This window comes from Hemiscyllium ocellatum, chromosome 3 (assembly GCF_020745735.1).
Source record: "Hemiscyllium ocellatum isolate sHemOce1 chromosome 3, sHemOce1.pat.X.cur, whole genome shotgun sequence".
NCBI lineage: Eukaryota > Metazoa > Chordata > Chondrichthyes > Orectolobiformes > Hemiscylliidae > Hemiscyllium > Hemiscyllium ocellatum.
The window spans coordinates 24009341-24020928 of NC_083403.1; positions in this window are offsets into that span (position 1 = coordinate 24009341).

Sequence of the window (11588 nt, forward strand, 5' to 3'; positions counted from 1 at the left end):
AAGATTATCTTGCGAATATGGTACACCAGAAAACGGAACTATTTTATAACACATGGCAGCCCTTTTTAAATTATATCGACACAGACCTGTCAGCCATATTGACCAGGCCTTTATCTAGCCATGATGGTCGGATTTGACAGTCTGGGGGTCTGGGGGGAGGAAGCTTGATAAATATGGGTACAATAACTGATGCTCCTGTGGATGGGAGCCTCGGTAGGGGAGTGTCAAGTGGTGTAATTTAATTTAATTTTATTTCAGTTAGGTTAATCCAAGGTGATTTTATCTAGTTTGATCTAATCTAAGTTAAGTTAGGTTAGTCTAGTACAATTTAAGTCAATTTAAACTAATTTGCTAAGTACAGTTATTTATTGAATCTTAATGAGGAAAGATTGTTTTGTGCCTTTGTGATAATTTTGGTTTGTTCTGTAGAGTTGTAGGTAGCTTATTGTTAACGTTTTTGTAATATAAGATTGTCATACTACTTTTAGTATTTTTATAACTCTGTAAAACAAAAAAACGAGTCCATGGTGGTGGAGGGAATTTTTTGTGGCATAGATAGATGATTGGCTATTAGAACGAAGAGAGTTGGGATAAGAGGAGTATTTAAGGATGGCCAACTGTAACAAGTAAAGTGCCACAGAGATCAGTGCTGGGCCTACACTTATTTACAATGTATATTAGTGATATAGATTGGAAATGTGAATGTACTACAGTCAGGTTTGTGCATGACACAAAAATAATTGGGAAGGCAAGTGATTAGGATGATACAGAGGGATATAGACAAGTTAAGTGAGTGGGCAAAAAGCTTGGAATATAATGTGAGGATATATGAGGTTACACACTTTGGCAAGATGAAGAGGAGCTGAATATTATTTAAATGGAGAAAGACTATGGAAAGCTACAGAATAAAGGGATTTGGGAGCACTTGTCTATGAATCACTAACAGCTAGCATCCAAGTTCAGCAGGTAACAGGAAAGGCAAATGGAATGTTAGCCTTCATTTCAAAGATGTGGAGGTGCCAATGTTAGACTGAGGTGGACAAAGATAAAAATCACAGAACACCAGGTTATAGACCAAATATCAGTGTCACACAAATGATACAATATATTGTTCAATATATTGTTGCATGACACTGGAATCTTTTGCTATAAACCCTGTGACTTATGATCCTGCTCCACAGCTACCTGATGAAGCTAGTACTTCCAAATAAACCTGCTGGACTATACCTGGTGTTGTGTGATTTTTAACTTCATTTCAAAGAGAACGCTTTATTAAAGTTATGGAGATTTTGCTGATAGTATACAACAGCTGGAATACTGTGAACAATTCTGGGACCCTTATCTAAGGAAACATACTTTGACATTGGAAACAGTCCAGGGAAGCATCATTCTGCTGATACCAGCTATGGAGGCACTGTCTTATAGTCATAGAGCTATACAACATGGAAAGAGACCCTTCCGTCCAACTCGTCCATGCTGAGCAGACATCCCAATCTGAACTAGATCCACTTGCCAGCACTTGGCCCATATCCCTCTAACTCATTCCTATTCATTTTCCCATACAGATATCTTTTAAATGATGTAATTGTACTTGCCTCTACCACCTTTGCTGGCAGCTTAGATTAGATTACTTACAGTGTGGAAACAGGCCCTTCGGCCCAACAAGTCCACACCGACCCGCCAAAGCGCAATCCACCCATACCCCTACCCCTACATTACCCCTTTACCTAACACTACGGGCAATTTGTCCTGGCCAATTCACCTAACCTGCACATCTTTGGACTGTGGGAGGAAACCGGAGCACCCGGAGGAAACCCACGCAGACACAGGGAGAACGTGCAAACTCCACACAGTCGCCTGAGTCGGGAATTGAACCCGGGTCTCCGGTGCTGTGAGGCAGCAGTGCTGACCACTGTGCCACCGTGCCGCCCACAAAGCTTGTTCCAGACACACACCATTCTCTGGGTGATAAAGTTATCCATATGTATTTTTTCAGTTTCTTCCCTCTCAATTTAAACCAATGCCCTCTAGTGTTGGTTTCCCTCACCCCAGGAAAAAGACAATGGCTATTCATTTTATCCATGCGAGCATGACTTTATAAACCTCTAGAAGGTCACCTTTAGCCTCCGATGCTCCAAGGAAAAAAGCTCAGCTTCAGTCTCTCCTTACGACTCAAACTCTTGAGTCCTGGTAATGTCCTTGAAGATCTTTTTTTCACCCTTTCAAGTATAACAATATCTTTCCTACAGAAGGCTGACCAGAATTGTATGCAGTATTCTAAAAGTGGCCTCACCAATGTCCTGTACAGCCTCAACATGCCATCCCAACACCTACCGCTCAATGTGTGAACAAATGAGTAGATTAGGCCTGTAGTTATTGGAATATAAAAGAATGAGAAAATTTATTGAAACATTCAAGATTCTTAGAGGATTTGACAGAGTAGATGCAGAGAAATTGTTTCCGCTTTTGGGAGAGTTTAGGACCAGAGGGTATAAACTCAGAACAAGTGGTCGCATATTTAAGACAGAGAATTGTGAATCTGTGGAATTCTTTTGCAAAGAGCCTGGGGTTATTAAATACACCTAATGCTGAGATAGACAGAGTTTTAATCAATAAGAAAATGAAGGAAAAGGCAGGGAAGATCTCCAAGGAAATTACCAGTACTTGAGAGTTTGAGTCGTAAGGAGAGACTGAATAGGCTGGGGCTTTTTTCCTTGAAGCATCGGAAGTTGAGGGTTATCAGGTCAACCATGATCTCACTCAATCTCACAGAACTGATGGGCTGCATGGACTATTTCTGCTCCTTTTTTTCAGTCTTAAAATTGAAATGCAATGGCATGTCTTCTTCCAGAGCATAGTCAATGTCTAGAATTCTCTGCCCCAGAGAGTTGTAGAGGCTGGATTATTAAAAGTGATCAAACAGGAGGTTGATAGATGTTTCTGATATTTGGGTTTGCAGGCTATGGCATGAAAGGGAAATTGAAACCCAGGCAGATTTTATTGAATGCAGGGCAGGCTTGAGAGCTGAATGGCCTACTCCAGGTTCTGTAACATATGTTCTTAATGACAACTTCAATCTAGCATTAAAAGTATTTTTTTTCAGGTTCCTGACTAGCATTAGTGAAATTCAAAATTCCAGAGTTTACGTCATCCTCTGCAAAATGTCCAGTGACCCTCCACCTCGATGAATTCTGTTTTTGTTCTATTTACAAAGAACAAGGAACAGTACACCATAGGAACAGGTCCTTTGGCCCACCAAGATACATGAAACCTTTCTAAACTAAACTCCTTTTGCCTCTAATTGGCCTGCATTCCTCTATCCCTGCCTATTCATATATCAGTCAAACTCTAGGCAGAGGCTGAATAGGATGGGACTATTTTTCTTGGAGCATTGGAGGCTGAGGGGTGACCTCATAAAGGTTTATAATATCATGAGGGGCATGGATAAGATGAATAGTCAAGGTCTTTTCCCCATGGCAGGGGAGTCCAAAACTAGACCACATAGGTTTACAGTGAGAGAGGAAGGATTTAACAGGCATCAAAGAGGCAAATTTTTCACACAGAGGGTATTGCACATGTGGAATGAGCTGCTAGAGGAAGTCATGGAGCTGGGCATAATTGCAATATTTAAAAGGGATCTGGATGGGTATATGAATAGGAAGGGTTTAGAGGGATGTCGGCCAAATGCTGGTAATTATTTGGGATATCTGGTCAGTATGGATGAGTTGGACTGAAGAGTCTGTTTCTGTGCTGTACAACTGTATGACTCTGTGATTTTAAGATGCCTCTTAAACATTGCTGTTTCAGCAACCTCCAACACCTCCTCTGGCTATGCATTCCAGGCACATACCATGCTCAACGTAAAAAACATGCCCGTCTTTATCCCTTTTAACAGACTTAGACACAGGCATAGGTGGATGGATTAGTAAATTTGCAGATGACACTAAAGTTGGTGGAGTCTGGACAGTATGGAAGAATGTTATAGGTTGCAGAGGGACTTGGATAAACTGCAGAATTGGGCTGAGAGGTGGCAAATGGAGTTCAATGCAGCTAAATGTGAGGTGATGCACTTTGGGAAGAATAACAGGAAGGCAGAATACTGGATCAATGGAAAGATTCTTGGTAGTGTAGATGTGCATAGGGATCTTGGAGTCCAAGTACATAAATCCCTGAAAGTTGCCACCCAGGTGAATACGGTGTGTTAGGTTTCATTCGTAGAGGGATTGAGTTCCGAAGCCACAATATCATGCTGCAACTATACAAAACGCTGGTGCGGCCACACTTGGAATATTGTGCACAGTTCTGATCCACATATTTCAGGAAGGATGTGGAAACATTGGAAAAGGTACAGAGGAGATTTATCAGGATGTTGCATGGTCTGGAGGGAAGGTCTTATGAGGAAAGGCTGAGAAACTTGAACCTGTTCTCATTGGCAAGAAGAAGGTTAAGAGGGGATTTGATAGAGACATACAAGATGATCAGAGGATTAGATAGGGTAGACAGTGAAAGTCTTTTTCCTAGGATGATGATGTCAGCGTGTACGTGGGGGCATAACTACAAGTTGAGGGGTGATAGATTTAAGATGGATGTCAGAGGCAGGTTCTTTACTCAGAGAATGGTAAGGGCCCTACCTGCTAATGTAGTTAACTCAGCCACATTAGGGAGATTTAAATAATCCTTAGATAAGCACATGGATGATTTTGGGATAGTGTAGGGGGTAAGAGCTGAGAATAGTTCACAGGTCAGCGCAACATCTAGGGCTGAAGGGCCTGTTCTGCGCTGTATTGTTCTATGTTCTATCTATGTCCCCTTGTAATTGTCATTTCTATCTTGGGAAAAAGACTCTTGACTATCCATTCTATCCATGCCTCTCACAATTTTGTAAATTTCTATCAGGTCAGCCCTCTTCCTTCTAAGTTCAACTGAAAACAAACCAAGTTTGTCCGATCTCTCCAAACCAAACAACACCTTCGTAAACATCCATGTGGACACAACCTGCCAATTAGCAATATTTTATTTCTAAGTTAACCTTCTTGCCATTTTTTTTTCTCTGTTGAAAATTATTGCAATTGTGAGGAATTATTGAAAAAAAAAGATTATTTTTGGGGAGAGAGTTGCGTGAAAAAGGTGGATTCATTCAGGCATCCACACCCCTTTTGTGCATTGTACTACTAGCCATACTTTGTGGGAACATATTCAGAGTGCACATCATACCTGCACCTACTCTGTCCTCACTGCTAAAGATTTCGATTCACTTTCCAAGACAGAATTAGTAGGTAAATTAACCACCTGATGAAGGAGCAGCACTCCGAAAGCTAGTGCTTCCAATTAAACCTGTTGGACTATAACCTGGTGTTTTTAACTTTATACACCCCAGTCCAACACCAGCATCTCCAAATCATAGTCGTTTTTATGATTGTTTTCATTTTAATGGACATTACTGGCAATGCCAGAATTTATGGCCTAACCCTGTTGCCCTGAGATGGTGACAGCAAGCTGTTAGACCTTGTGTGCTGAATGTAGATCCCTGATTTTACTAGTTAGGAAATTATTGGATTTTGATCTGACAATATGTAAAGGACAGTGCGATGGAAATCTATTATAATGTCATTGTTGGGGTCCAGAGAATGAAATGCTGGTACATTATCGTAGAACCATAATTACTTTCGATTTTTAAGTAGAAAACTTAAATTTCAAATAAATTTGTTCCTCTTTTGGGAGCCATGAGAGAGACACACACGCACGCGCGCGCGCGCGCACACACACACACACACACACAAAATTTGTACTGTATTGGGCCACCTTACTGGAACATAAGAAGGCCATTCAGCCTATTGAGCCTCTCCCCCTATTCTAGATCAGGTCTGATCATCTCCTCAATGCCATTTTTCCACAGTATCTCCATTACTGTCCTTAGTATCAGAAGCCTATTAATTTCAGTCTGAACTGGCTGAATTATTCAGCTTCCAACACTCTCTGGGGCGGAGGACTGCAAAGACTCAGCAGCCTCTGCGTGAAGAAACCCCTCCTTTACTTCCGCTTACTGTTTTCTGATATTACACAGAAATGAGAGAAAATGTGAAAAGATTTCACTCTATTTCTGTGATTTTGTGAGGGGGGGGACAGGCGTAGTAAAAACTGATTTGAAACCAAGATGTGGGAGTCGGAATGCACCAGGTTCACCAGAAAAACACCACAGGGTTTGAAACTGGTGTTTGCAATTTTTTCACACCAGAGCAGTTCTCACAACCGAACTGCAGCAAACCTCAGTGGCACATCCTCGTTGGGATAGTGCTCAGGATTTTGGGAGTCACGGCATTCCCGTGCAACTGCAGTCCTTGATCTTCTGTGCATTGGTGACAGTAGGTTTGTGCAGTGCTGCTGAATATACTCCTTTCCTGAAGACATCATAGTCAACTGGGTTGCATTCTCTGAATGAATGAACTTGTTTTATTGTCATGTGCACTCGAGTGAGTGCAGTGAAAAGCTTGCAATGTCACCACTTACAACGCCATCTTAGTTACAAGATACCTGGGTACCGATAATTAAATATTTGGTATAAAATGGAGAAAAAAAAAAGTCCAGTATAAGATTGATCATGAAAACCTTTTTAAAAATATTCAGTTTACAGCCTTTCCACTCCAGTCTGTGCTGACTCCAAGCTTCCAGATCATCCTGCATTGATAGTTGAGGTCTCGTCTTCTCGTGACAGCCCTTTGTCCAGGACTTGCCTTCTTGCGACAGTCCACCAGTCTGAGATTCATCTCCCACAACAGCCCTCCATTCCGGGACTCGCCTCCTGCGATAGCCTCCTCGAGACAGCCGTTCAGTCCGAGAGTCACCTCCCTCGACAGCTCTCCAATCCGGAACTCATCTCCTTGCGACGGCACTCCAGGCCGGGACTGATCTCTGTGCGACAGCCCTTCAGTCTGGGCCTCGCCTCCTTGTGACAGCACTCCAGGCTGAGACTGACCTCTGTGCAACAGCCGTCCAGTCTGGGCCTCGCTTCCTCAGGATGGCCTCCAGTCCGAGATCCACCTTCCGTGGCAGCCCTCCAGGCTGGACTGACCTCTGTGCAACAGCCCTCCAGTCCAGGACTCACCTCCTTGTGACAGCCCTCCAGTGGTTAGGTCGGAGTGGAGGAACCAGATATAGCACAATCAAAAAAAAGTCCTCAGCAGTTATTCAGACCAAAGATATTTGTATGATCTTAATGGCTGTGACAGCGCATGAAGAACTTCAGCAGTAGGGAGATCTCCAGTCATTGAGGTTTCCTTGCCACTGGAACTGGATCTATTCTGTCAAGGGCTACGCATCTACTGATGTGCAGTAGCATTCCCACTTGGAAAGATGTACTGCATAAAGCATCAAGTTAGAGGAATTCAACCCACCCCACAAGGGGCATAATTGTTTGAGAACACCTGTTCGCAAGAGGAGATACTGAGAAGGAAGCTGAGAAAGCAATGCTGATGATCGCAAGGTCAAGGACCAATTTCACGTTCTGGAAACCAAATGTGTGGTCGGAGTTGAGACTCTAGGATAACAGTCATCAGCCACACGAGGACTCACAAAACCCATGACCAGTGACACACAATCTCCTAAGTGGACAAACATACGCATTAGCGGGTGATTGCTGACGCCGATATTATTAGAAGCTGTGTCCCTCTTAATTACAGCAGAGCAAACTCTATTCAGGGGCAAAAGAGTTTGCAACCTGTAAACCTCTCACCTGTGTGCCATTGTGTTTAAATGAGACTGCAGCCCCACGCTCATTAAAAGTGCTTAGCAATTGATAATAATCAATGTCCCTTACATCCCAGCAATGCATCAGTCAGAGTATATGCACAAATATAATGTCTAGCCAACAGTAAAAATGTGGGACTGTTTTCAGGGTATAGAAGTAAGCTAAAACTGAAATTCTCTAGAAGTAAACAAATTACTTTGGTGTGCTGTGATTTTATCAGTGCAGGGAATACAGCTTGATCAAATGCTCCCAAATTGCTCAAAAATCTTCCAAAATTCGGGGTTGATTTCCCAGTTGCTGTGCAGGCAAAATAGTTTGAAACTTGCATGGACACCACTGAGTGCTGTATCTGTAAAGTTGCAGTTTACAGTTTGCTGAGTTTTACGAGAACCATAAGGAAAAGCCAGGGAACTCTCGATGGATGAGCCTGACGTCAGTGCTGGCTGGGTTGTTGGAGGGGATTCTGAGGGACAGGATTTACATGCATTAAGAAAGGCAAGGACTCACTAGGGATAGTCAACATGGCTCTGTGCATGGAGAACTGTGGCTCACTAATTTGATTGAGGTTTTTATAAATGTGACAAAGAGGATTGATGAAGGCCAAGACCTTTTCTATATGGAACAAAAACCAAATTCACTGGAAAAACTCAGCAGGCCTGGCAGCATCTGTGGACAGAAATCAGAGTTAATGTTTTGGGTTGAGTGACCCTTACTCGTAGCAGGGAGAAAGTGAGGACCGAAAATGCTGGACATCAGAGTCGAGAGTGTGGTGCTGGAAAAGCACAGCAGGACAGGCAGCATCCAAGGAGCAGGAGAATCAACGTTTCGGGCATAAGCACTTCATCAGGAATTCTGGAAGGGTTTATGCCCGAAACATTGATTCTCCTGCTCCTTGGATGCTGCCTGACCTGCTGTGCTTTTCCAGCATCACATTCTCGACCATTCCTCAAAACAGTTCTGAGGAGAGGTCACTCAAACCAAAATGTTAATTTTGATTCCTCTCCACAGTTGATGCCAGTCTTGCTGAGCTTTTCCAGCAATTTCTTTTTGGTTTCTGATTTACAGCATCTGCAGTTCTTCAGTTGTCTATACAGACTTTATTAAGACATTTGACAAGGTTCCGCATGGTAGTTAGCATGGTTAGATCACATGGAGGAATATTTGAGGACTCTGGGACTATACTCAATGGAGTTTAGAAGGATGAAGGGGGGATCTAATCGAAACTTACTGAATACTGTACGACTTGGACAGAGTGGACATTGGGAAGATGTTTTCATTGGCAGGAGAGACGAGGACCCAAAGGCTCAACTTTAGAGTAAAGGGAAGGACCTATTAGAATGGAGATAAAGACAGACTTCATCAGCCAGAGAGTGGTGAATCTATGGAATTCATTGCCACAGAAGGCTGTGGAAGCCAAGTCATTGAGTATATTCAAGACTGAGATAGATAATATGTTCTTGAGTATCAAGGCAATCAAGGATTATGAGCAGAAAGCGAAAGAATGGGGTTGAAAAACTTATCAGCCATGTTTGAATGATGGAGCAGATTCGATGGGCTGAATGGCCTAATTTCTGCTCCTATGTCTTATGGTCTTATGGAATCCAGGGGGAGCTGGCCAACTGGATACAATATTGGCTTGAAGGTGGGAGACAGAGGGTGGTCATAGATGGTTGTTTTTCTGACTATAGACCTGTGCCCAGCAGTGTATCACAAGGATCCGTGCTGGGTCCACTGCATTTTGCCATTTATGCAAATAATTTGGAGGTGAATTTAAAAGGCGTGGTTTGTAAGCTTGCCGATAACATCAAAATGGAAAGTGAAGTAGGTATGTCAGAGTAAAACAGAATCTTGATCAGATGGCAAATGGGCCGAGGAGTGGCAGATGGTGTTCAGTTGAGATAAATATTGCATGTTGGTAGTGGAAACCAAGGCAGGACTTATGCAGTTAATGATAGTGTCCTGGGGAGTGTTGTTGAACCAACAAGCCTGGGTGCAAGTGTAGAGTTCCCTGAAAATGGAGTAACAGGTCGTTATTGATCAGTGCATTGAGTATAGGAGTTGGAATATCATGTTGCGGCTGTGCAGGACATTGGTTAGGCCACTTTTGGATTACTGCATTGAATTCTGATTTCCTGCTATAGGAAAGATGTTATTAATCTTGAAAAGTTTCAGAAAAGATTTGGGAATATTGATGGGATTGGAGGGTTTGAGCTTTAGACAGAGGCTGGATAGGCTGGGGCTTTTCTTCCTAGAGCATTGGAGGCTGAGGTTATAGAGGTTTATAAAATCATGGGGGGCATGCGTAAGGTGAATAGCCAAGTTCTTTTTCCCAGGATAGGGGAGTCCAAACCTAGAAGGCATAGGCTTACGGTGAGGGGGAAAGACTTAAAAAGGACATGAAGGGCAACATTTTCATGCAGATAGTGATATGTGTATGGAACGAGTTGCCAGAGGACGTGGTGGAGGCTGGAACAAATATAACATTTAAGAGGCATCTGGATGGAGACATGAATAGGAAGGGTTCAGAGGAATATTGGCCCAATGCTGGTAAGGTGGGACTAGATTGGGTTTGGATATCTGGTCGGCAATGGACAGGTTGGACCGAAGGGTCTGTTTCCATGCTGTACATCTCTATGACTCTATAACTCTAAATGGGACTAGATTGGTTGTAGATATGTTGCTTGCATGGACGAATTGGAGTGAAGGGTATGTTTCTGTGCTGTATAACTCTATGACTCTATAGCTTACCAACTTCCGATTTCACATGGTATAACAGTTTCAGAGCTGTAGGGTTACAGTGGGACAGATCAACTGTTTTATGTAACAGTAGCTCAAATGCTATCCGGGGCAAATTCAACATACAGGGTTATCCCCATGTTAACAGAATGTAAATATATCAGGTTTTAGTTCTTGCTTACTGTTTTCCAATACAGTATCAAGAATGAGAAATGGCAGATTTGATTTTATTTATGTATTGGGTGGAGCAGAGATTGATTTGAAACAAAATTGTGGGAGTGGGAATGCACCAAGTTCATCGGAAAAACTCCCCTGCTTTGAAAATAGAATCTGCAAATTATTCACATAATAAGACAACATTTCTCATGACTGAATTAGTCTAAATGTATATTCTACATAATTTATGTATTGTACACATTACATAATCAAGATTTTGTGTGGATTATCGCACAATTTTTCACAGAATAATGACATCAGAGAGCATCTTCTAGAATGAGTAAAATGCAAACACAGCTTCAACAAAAATTTCAGAATTCATTTTTCTATATGTAATCCTGCAAAACACTTTGATAATAGGCCAATCCATACAATCTATATATCAACAATCTGAATCCCTAGATTAGATTCCAGTCTGTAATCACTCCCAGTTTTCCATTATTCTATACATAAAATCTATTGTAACCCCTTGATTAAACTCCAGTCTGTAATCACTCCCACATAACCATGATTCTATACATAAACCATCCTAATCATTCAATTAGATTCCAGTCTGTAATCATTCCCAGGTATCCATTATTCTATATACAAACCATCTGGACCCCTTTGTTAGTTTTCACTCTGTAAGTACTCCCAGGTATACATTATTCTGTATATAAGCTATTTGAGTAAAAAGTGAGGTCTGCAAATGCTGGAGATCAGAGCTGAAAATGTGTTGCTGGTTAAAGCACAGCGGGTTAGGCAGCATCCAAGGAACAGGAAATTCGACATTTCGGGCAAAAGCCCTTCATCAGGAATGAGGAAAATGTGTCCAGCAGGCTAAGATAAAAGGTAGGGAGGAGGGACTTGGGGGAGGGGCAATGGAGATGTGACAGGTGGGAGGAGGTCAAGG